The sequence below is a fragment of the Haemaphysalis longicornis genome, unplaced genomic scaffold (assembly GCF_048455015.1).
Source record: "Haemaphysalis longicornis isolate Haplotype H1 unplaced genomic scaffold, Haemaphysalis longicornis Haplotype H1 scaffold_5, whole genome shotgun sequence".
Lineage (NCBI taxonomy): Eukaryota > Metazoa > Arthropoda > Arachnida > Ixodida > Ixodidae > Haemaphysalis > Haemaphysalis longicornis.
The window spans coordinates 150,886,137-150,895,558 of NW_027526385.1; the positions used below are offsets into that span (position 1 = coordinate 150,886,137).

At 44.5% G+C, this 9,422-nt stretch overlaps 1 long non-coding RNA gene across 1 annotated transcript; it reads left to right on the forward strand.

The window, feature by feature from the left end:
• The first annotated feature begins 281 nt into the window (after positions 1-281).
• LOC144139451 (uncharacterized) lies at positions 282-9,222 on the forward strand. Its single transcript, XR_013316213.1, has 3 exons — positions 282-556; positions 5,321-5,494; positions 8,290-9,222. It is a non-coding gene; the product is annotated as an uncharacterized LOC144139451 (long non-coding RNA).
• Positions 9,223-9,422: the final 200 nt, after the last annotated feature.

Consider the following 9,422-nt stretch of genomic DNA (forward strand, 5'->3'; position numbering starts at 1 on the left):
AGGAAGCCATGTGTTTTGTCTGTTTTCTCCCAAACGTTAAATAAATTGGTTGTTGAAATCGCAGTCAATCGCGCTTTACCCAGTATTCCCATCCATGCACACTCAATTTGGCATCCCCACCCCTTCATTGTATATAGCCGGGAGCTTCACCCCCAGAAATTTTACGTGTACCTACTGCATGAACCATATGTACGCAGAATGTGGATAAAAAATCAGTAGGAGTCTCGGTTTTCCTTTGTTTGCAAGCAGACAGCCCAAAATTATTTTGCTTTTGCAGGCAGCAGCGGAAATTGATTTGTCATTTGCCGGCACTGAGACAGAAGCCGAAGACCTGAGCAAGTGCCAAGATTGCGAAGTACGTTTGGGATTTTCCCGAATCAGCCAAAGCTGCCTGGTCCTTGTCGCCTCGTCAATCTCGGCGCGCTGCTTGATGCATTGGTCCGTGGACCTTATAATGAGCAGTGGACCTTCATATAGATGCGACGCTGGAGAAGAAGATGGTTTTTTACAAGCGAGCAAAAGACGCATAAGCCCGAAACCTCTTCGCAAGGATGAGGTAAGGTCAGTCTAACTGTACCGAGTTATTAAGAAAGTGACAGACAATACGTTCATCTTATAGCGTTAAAATCGAGCGAAACCGCCGATCATTTCTCGGCTTCTGTTTTAGTGCATGCCACTGGAAAGATTTTGGACGTGAGTTGCTTCACGATACTTAGCAAGGGCTTTCTCTCGCCCCTTTTGAGATCACGCATTGCCCTTTTCACCAGGTTGAAGGCACGAGTCACGAAGTGGGTCCCGCGATGTAGCTGCGACTAAGCAGAATTGGGGAGTAATGGGCTCAGTTGACTGGTAGGTGCCCATCGCTAATGCCATCGCACCGTGGACGCTGACGTCACTCCTTGCGGCGCAAAAATGAGTTGTACTGCGTCCTATTGCCTGATGGCAATGTGGTAGCAAATATGGAATGAAAAGATCCAGCAGCGACAAATTATAGTTTTTTAAAAATTTGTCGCACTTCTTGCTCACGCCAGCGCAGTTCTCGATACAGTTCAGTCGTACTGGTGTACACTGAGGTAACCAGGTTTCACAAATTCTTCAATATTACACATTCTACGACTAATTAAAGTATATAAAATATTTTAAAGTAGAGAATGCAAATATGACATTTGGGCGCCACACCTCCCTTTATAACCTATCTGCACGAAGAAAGCACACGCGGTGGGACTTGTTTGCAAACATTTCAATTTCAATTTCTTTCAGGCGATTTATTTTGGAACACTCCTTAGCCCACCCGTGCCAGTCTTTGACACGTTGATCCGCGTGACCCAACTTCACCTACAGGCTCCGCAGGCCTCGCCTTTTTTTAGCCTTGACAAAATTCATTCTGCAACCTGCTAAGTGATGGCTTTTATGCAATTACAACGAAATCGGCGGCGCTTCAGGAGTAGTTGGTTGCTTTGCGTGCGCTAAGTGGCACTTCGAGCTTCCGCATCCTGATATTTTGCTTTCTGCTTCATGCATGTTTGGCATAGGTAGGAAAACGTCCAAATTTGCCCCAGCTGCTACTGCCAGTTTGGGTGCGCCTCAAGGTATTCTTACGCGACACTAAATTATTGAAGCACCTTTATCCCAAATCATGAGCTGTGCGTTCTAGATCTCCCACATTGCGATGCAACGCAATAAAGCCCTTTTCTCTGATACAAAAAATGACCAGAAGTTTTCGAGATTCCCAGAACTGAGGATCGCGCTTGTAAACTTAGGATTTCGGAAACAGTTTTGCAGGCATCTGCGTGTAACTAGTAAGTGTAAATAGATTTGGAGGGTTTGCACTTTTGTACCAGCGAGATGGGAAAACAAATGACGCGCTTGTAACTTAGATACATCAAATTTGCTAGATGCGTAAGGTAAGCTTCAAAAATACGGAAATGAGTGCCCTCCAGAATTCAGAATTCTCTTACGCCCCCAACCCCCATTCCATGCACAATTGTTCCGCTCTTGTGACAGAGAATTTTCTGAAATGTTGCTCGCAGCGCACGGCCGGTAAGAGACGCCAGCGGTAGTCTCTTCTTGCGCACATTGTGCCTAAAGGCGAAGCAACATGTGTCAGAGCTCGTGTGACACTCAATGATCCGACGAAGACCCAATGTGCTTGGGGATCATTGCCGTCGCGATGACAGCAACGCTTTTGTTTGAAGAGCGAAGAAAGAAATAACAAAGCGAATGAGCATATGCCTCAGGATTACACCAAAGGATATGTTTCGCAATATACTGTCTGAGCACAAGGTCACGCTGTCGCACTTGAATAACGCAACGGCCACGCGAATATGTTTAGAGGCCTGTAAGGAAAAAGCTTTAGTTTCTACAAATCCTAGTTCTAGGTTACAAACCAGTCAACGTAAGTCGGTGCAGACTGCTTGACGATATGTGGATACCTTCAGCAAACGTTTTCAACTCCTCAGTTATCAGGGCCACACTCTACTATGCGTCAAGTTTCAAAAAATACCTCAAAAATAGACACAAAACAGGCGGAAATATTTGGCTCCCTTACCAGAGTGTGGCGTCATCTTGCGGGCTTGCTCGTGTCGCTGCAGGGTTCGCGAGATATTCACAATTTCGCGGAAATTCACGATAACTATTAGGCGCAGGCTCGCACTACGCAGCACAATGCTGGAACTCCACTCGCACACGACAAAAAATGAGTACACCATTTTTACAGGGGTGCTGTTTTTCAAGCAGGCAGACTCTCACAACGCGGTAACATTACGCTGCCGTGTCAATGAGGAGGCGCTTTGGAAATATTAAAGGAGCAAAAAGCTCCAACTTCACGTGTATGTAATGAAGGGTTTTTGAATGGGTTTAATAAACTCCTGTAAGGAGCTGTATATGACCTACATAACAGCGAATAGGTCTGGTATGCCACTTTGCAGATCATTACGTCAAAGAATTCATGTATACCGCTATATACGGCACGTCGATGTCAGATGTGGCTCCTGTGCTTCGCAGCAGAGTTTTAGGATGATTCCTGATGACTCATTTATACCATGTACATGACCTGTACAAACGCCCTAAACTACTTAACTTATACATGGCTGCTACATAATTGAAAGCGTTGTGTGTTTTTTGTGTTGTATATTGCCTCGTTGAACGGGTATTAGGAGAAAGTTTTGTTATTCGCTGCAAAGGAGTGATGGCGTTCTGGTAAGATATATTATAAGATAATGAAAGATGACGGCAATTCAGAAGTACCGGGCTAGTATAGCTTCATGGGGTCCTCATTACCGCCCACAGGATGTAGCTTAACTAACCTGTCTGGGTTTGTACAGGACATCAGTTGCATTTTGAGTAGGAAGCATTCACAATTGAACTTGTTGGAAGGACTACTTACGCCCATATAACTCATGAGTGAAAAACTGGCAATGTTAAAAAGGAAGGATGGCCCTATAATCAGGGTGATGATAAAAACACAGGGGCTCAATTAACGAACACGAACGTTATACGCGCGGAAATTAGCATTCTTCGCCACAGCATAAAACTTGACCAGCGCATCTTCAGCCATTAGCTTAATTCTTATCTTTTTTTGAATGATCATGAAGAGCCCATGCAGCATTTTCTAGTTTGTCAAAAACTCGAACATGAAGTAGGTGCAGCAGTTAGAGGTTTATAGGCCGATTACACCAAAACAGTGGGTTCTGCGATTTTCAATAACGTCGCACGAAGGATGAAAAAAAAAATGACATTGTTAAGCGGAGTAAAATATCAATTTCATGTACATGATCTATCTGAGGCGAAACGTCCAAGTTGAGGTTCAGAATGACGACAGAGATTCGGACGGTATGTCTTATTAAACTGTTCTAGTCGAGACAACTGGTAGCACAGCGCAACAGACAGGACGTACCGTGTTGGCTTGCCACACGGTCCCTGTTTTAAGCATTGTTAGAAACCAATTATCGTGGAATGAATCTAAGCCTTAAAAATTTCGGATTATTCCGGTTCTACACTAAAAGAGACCATTGGAGATTGTGCAACATAATGGGATACCTGAAAGCTTATTTGACAGAAAACGATACGACGGAAAACTTCTCCCGGGATATGATAGCGTCTGGGTTTCAGAAAAGAGAGCGCTAAAAGTAAACACATTCACACGTAGAACAAAAACGAATGTCTTCATGTACGCACAAAGCTTCTATGCACCGACAATCCTATGAGCCACTTTTCTTCAAGGGTTTTTGCAAGAATTGTAATATACACACTAAATTACCCATCAGTAAAAACAAAGAAGTACTGACAATACGCTGTAATACATGTTTTCCTGCCTAACCTGGAGTGGCGCCAAAAACGAACCAAAACTACCCTGCGCTTCGTGTTTTTGGTATGCCCGTATATTCGTTTATTACCCAAGTGATAATAAAATTTGAACTTGCATTTAAAACAAAACATGTGTCCGCGTTTGCAATGTTTTATTTTGAATTATAAAAGTTTTAGTAAACGTGAGTATCCGAAGAAACGTAACGCACAATGGAATTCAGATACCTATGTACCTAAAAACCAAGTGAAGCAAAAACATCAGGAGGAAATTTGAGATACCCCAAGAAACGAGATGTAATTTCTGCAAAAAATTATCTACCCTGATAGGACAACTATAATGAAGAGTAATTTTATCTACCTCAACTACGTCATGTTGTCTGACAACCACTGAAAAGGCTCCACATAAATATTCCACCTCCACCTGAACAACAAAACTCGACAACTTTGTCGCATGTGTAAAAGAAATGAGTTGACATTGAAGGACGGTTTGCCGAAAATCGTGTTGCCATGTCTGAAAGGCAAAAAACATCATGCCGCATATTTAGCTTTTGTCATTTTTATAACCATTGTACATAAGATTGCTCGACCATTCGATGAGTATCGGCAGGCTTAGCGACCGGTCACGTCGGCGAATTTATGACCCCAAGAACATTTCATCACTCAAACTGGGCTCCTATACTGCTAATGCTGATGATTTCATTTAACAAACGTAATCACTTTCGAAAAAGAAGACCTAAACGATCATCAAGAACAAACATTGAGTGCGCACAGTCATTGGCAAATGCCGAACTCCGAATAAACTGTAAACAACATAGACAGGATTGTTATGCGGAATTCGTGCAATTATTGTGAACAAAATGTTTCATTTTTTCAGGGTCATTTTTACTGTCAGAGTTTACCATGCGTCGCTGATTAGCAAAGGGCACCGAAACCTACTAATAGGTTTGCAACTGCTCTCACTGTTCGCCAGCAGAGCCTAGATTAGCTGAGAAACTCACCAATACTTCTCTTTCAGATATGCGTGGGCACTTTCAAAATTAGCACCGAGCAAATTGACCGAGTCATGGAGCGAATGTCTGACTGTGGGAGCTATGATCCGATTGCGAACAACTGCCAAACGTGGGCTTTGAAATTTATGGAAAGCTTGAAGATCCCGGTCCCAGAGGATGTGCAGACCATTGCTCACAAGGTGCGCCTTTTTGCATATACATATTTCAAGTTTAACCATATTTGCGACCCATATTACGCAATGCGGCTGAACCGCAGTTTACTTTGTGGGCGATATAAACCGTGTGAACTACTTGTAGATTTTATCGCAAAATGTATGTCTTGTACCCGTTCCTTGGCAGGAAGAAAAAGCAAACTTTTTATGAGGATGCTGTAGCGGTTTCAAGAAATATTTCTGTGCATTGTTCACTGTTCGCTACAGTCTCGTCCGGAAAACAAAGCGAAAAACTGTAAGCACTACTTCGCCATGGCAGGATATATTCCGCTAACCACATATCACATCACGACTTAAATAAATAAAATACTATCAACAATCGCCTGTCTCTTCGCAAACGAATTGTGCCACAAAAAATGTATTGACTAGCAATCCCACTTTCATCTCCAATTAGGGGTGGTGAATAGTGGCACCGCTTATAATTAATAGAGATCCCAATTGTTCCCTATACCGCGCTGAAAATTCTAATCCGAAGCGGCAATAGAGAGAGTTGCATATTTCTGGTATCGTGATTAAGATTGCGCCCTTTTGTCATGTTTTGTCCAGGAATGGCGCCGCAAGCGAGTGTCCACTATTAGTAGTAAGGTCGTAATTACGTTCATCATAAGACTGATCCCTCCACCCAAGATGGAAAGGAAAAGCAACTCTTTGTATCGAGGAGCTGGATCCCAGTTCCCTCTTAACACAACCCCAAATCATGAGCAGAGGTTGTGAGGCACGTTTTCTCAGCAGAAGTCAAATAATGATACTCGTCGTCACTGCAGTGACCGGTTTAGTCGCCCATCGATTCAACCGAAGCGCCAGCCTTCAAATGCGGGATCATGGTAGCGCTCCTCATTCGCTTCCTCTGCTTTGGTGGCATTTGGATGGGGAAGGATTTGCAACGTGAGTGGGGGTGTCAGTATCTCTGTTGTTTGTGCAATTATTACCTTAGCCTTGCCCAGATTAGGAACTCTTTCTTTCACTTAGTATTCTCGTATTCTTGTTCAGAATTCTGGTTCTAAATAGTGCTTCTGAATACTGGTTGTGATTACGGTCCTGAACTTTAAAAGGAGTGGTTGGCACACTTGTCAGTGCCCCACAGGGATATGATTTTCACTAACCTCACTGTTTCCTTCTTTTTCGCTGCGGAATGTATCAGGGAGCCGCTACTACATCGATGGACGAGCGAGTTTAGAATACGGCTGTGATCACGTTTTGCCCTTAGCAGCTGTGACAAACGCTGCCAAGCACTGCAAATATTTCTTAGAATTAGGTGCGCCACCGTGCAGAAATAAGTAAAGGCGCCAAAATTACAGTACGCAGTACTTGCCATTGTTATTCAGGCACACCAGCAGAAAAAAAATGGCCACATCGATGAGTGGCTTGAGCTACTGATTGCTCTGACCTGATTGAAAGCAGCGCATCCGATGCACAAGGAGTGCGCTTCCGACCTTGCTCTTCGGATATTAAGATTCAAATTGTATGAGTTTTGGAAAGAAGTTACAAAGTAGTTACAAGACTGTAGTGCGACCTACACTTCTTACTGGAGTTTGAAGCACAAGGTACGCCAGGTGTAACAGGAAGCGAGGTCGTAATAGTGTTTCTGGTTCGCCCGTTAACGTCAGAATAATAACGCTGACATGACAGTGGGAATTGAAAAACCAGGAACATACTCGCCATTAGTAGCTCCTAATTAGTAAGAAGTATTAATTACACCGCAGTTGGTAAACCCATAACAAGAGCCCCGCGGAAGCATCCATACATTGTTTATAAGATACCAAATTCCCGCGACTCCGTACGTTATGCTGCCGTATGTTATGCTCTCTCATTCCCTCGTACAGCTGGAAACACTACTAACACGAGTAAAAATACTCTTGTATAAACGCGTATAAATGCAATGGACTGTTACAAGTATCACTGCAACAATATGTGAATTCATGGTCAGCTTATAAAGCTCCTAAAACGCTTGCATGCCAAATACCAAAGGACACTAAATTTTTCCGAAGGCCCCTGGAATAACCAGTGCGACGTAGTTTCAGACAAATGTCATATCACTTATTCTTGGACTTCAATGCCGGGGCCGCTAAAAGTAGTTCTAACACGGGCTCGTCAGTTTGGGGGAACTCATTCTTCCGGAATCTGCCTGGCCGCATTGGTGTGCGTTTTAAAGTCTTCCCTAAGAGAACAAGCTTCCTGTTAGCAAGTAGGTGCTGTCATAAAGCCAGTAAGGTAAATATTTTTGATGTCCTCAAATTCTTGTTCCGATTACTTGTAACGGCATATGTACGTCTTTATTCGTCCTATTGACAGTCCTTTTAAGCAAATACACTCCATCCGGTAAAATGGGTAAAATGTCACCAATAAAAACCAATCGCGCAGTTACAGTTATCGCGACATACTGCACTGCCCGTGACCCTAGAGTGTACACCTATATTCTGGGTACTTTGAAGCGTTTATGGAGATAGATTCATCTTCCATCTTCTTTGTGGCAGGAACAGACAGCTGATATTCGGGATGTCGACTACGTCGCATCGAAATTTTAATATAACACAATTTCAAGGTTGCAGTGTTAATGCGCTTATATTTAAGTTGCACGTTGGTTTGTGAAAAAATCGGCCACAAGGACAACCTCGAAAAGTCAATAAATTTACCTTTGGTTTTGTGTTACCAACACCTGGAGTAATGGAACGAATTTCCTTTCTTTTATACAATTACGCCCTTTGTGCACTAATGTAATGTGCTTGACGTATATTTTACATCATACTGACTGCGTTTTTCAGATGGACGAACTTTTCCCGAAGTGCGACTACAATGACTTCAAGGCTATGGTTGCAATGCTGGAGGCCAAATTTGTGGATGGTAGACCGGAGGAATCGACGACAGATCTGTAGCCAGCAGTTGTAAAGTTGTCAAAGTTTCCCGACGCCAACTCCAAATGTGTCAATAGTGCGGCGAGTTCGGTCCCCGCAAAAGACCACCCAACTGAAAACGGTGTTACCCAGAGCTTCCCTTGTGGTAAATGCCGGGGACAACACCGGACTTGTTCGCGGACCTAGGGAAGGCTCCAAGTAAACAATAAACTCAATAATAACCTAATACCCGCGATAAGTTTCCTAGAGACGCAAAAGAGGTTCCCCTATTGCCCCCTGAAGAGGTGAGCCGATGCTGCTCGCAGGGGAGGCGGCGCACCGGCGTCTGGTACCGGCCGCGACACACTGCAGCCGAACTGACTGTCCAACCACCGCCCCCGGCTAGGCTGTCTTCAGCACCCGAATCGGTAACCACGCAGCAGACCAATCCCGAAGTAGTTCCGGTGGCAACACCAAAGGGACCGATGCCGCTTCTCCTGTGTCTGCTGCCTGGACCACAGTACCGAGGCGATTCGCGTGGAGAAAACCCCAGCGGTTCCCACCCCACCGCACCACCTGCCCCACACGTGGCCCTGCTGAAGCCCTGGGCCTGGCGGCATGGGCAGAGAGACCCGAAAATGTTATGCGGTCCTAGAAGCCCGACCATTCGGATGTTCCTGTGACATCCGACGAAGACATGGACAGCAGACTGTTCCTGTCTGCGTTGCAGCAGGCGGATGTTACTTTTTATTTGTGTCGATTCAACTATTACGCTCCCAAACATAGCGACCCTGGGGACGCACTCCTCCCTTAACCTTTTCTCTCTCCACCTCTCTCAGGCGCTACAGGTGGCGCCAGGCTTACGCAATAACTATCCCCAATGTCGATAGCGATCACCACTGCCACCACTGCTGCAACGCAAAAGCGAATGCTCGGGCGCGCCTCACCTAGAGCGAGATTTCTCGTGTGTGCTTTCTCGGCCACTACGGTGCAAAAAAGTCCCCAAGAATACCAGGAAGAATCGCAATAAAAAGTCTTTCTGCGTAGTGGTCGCCAAAGGCGTC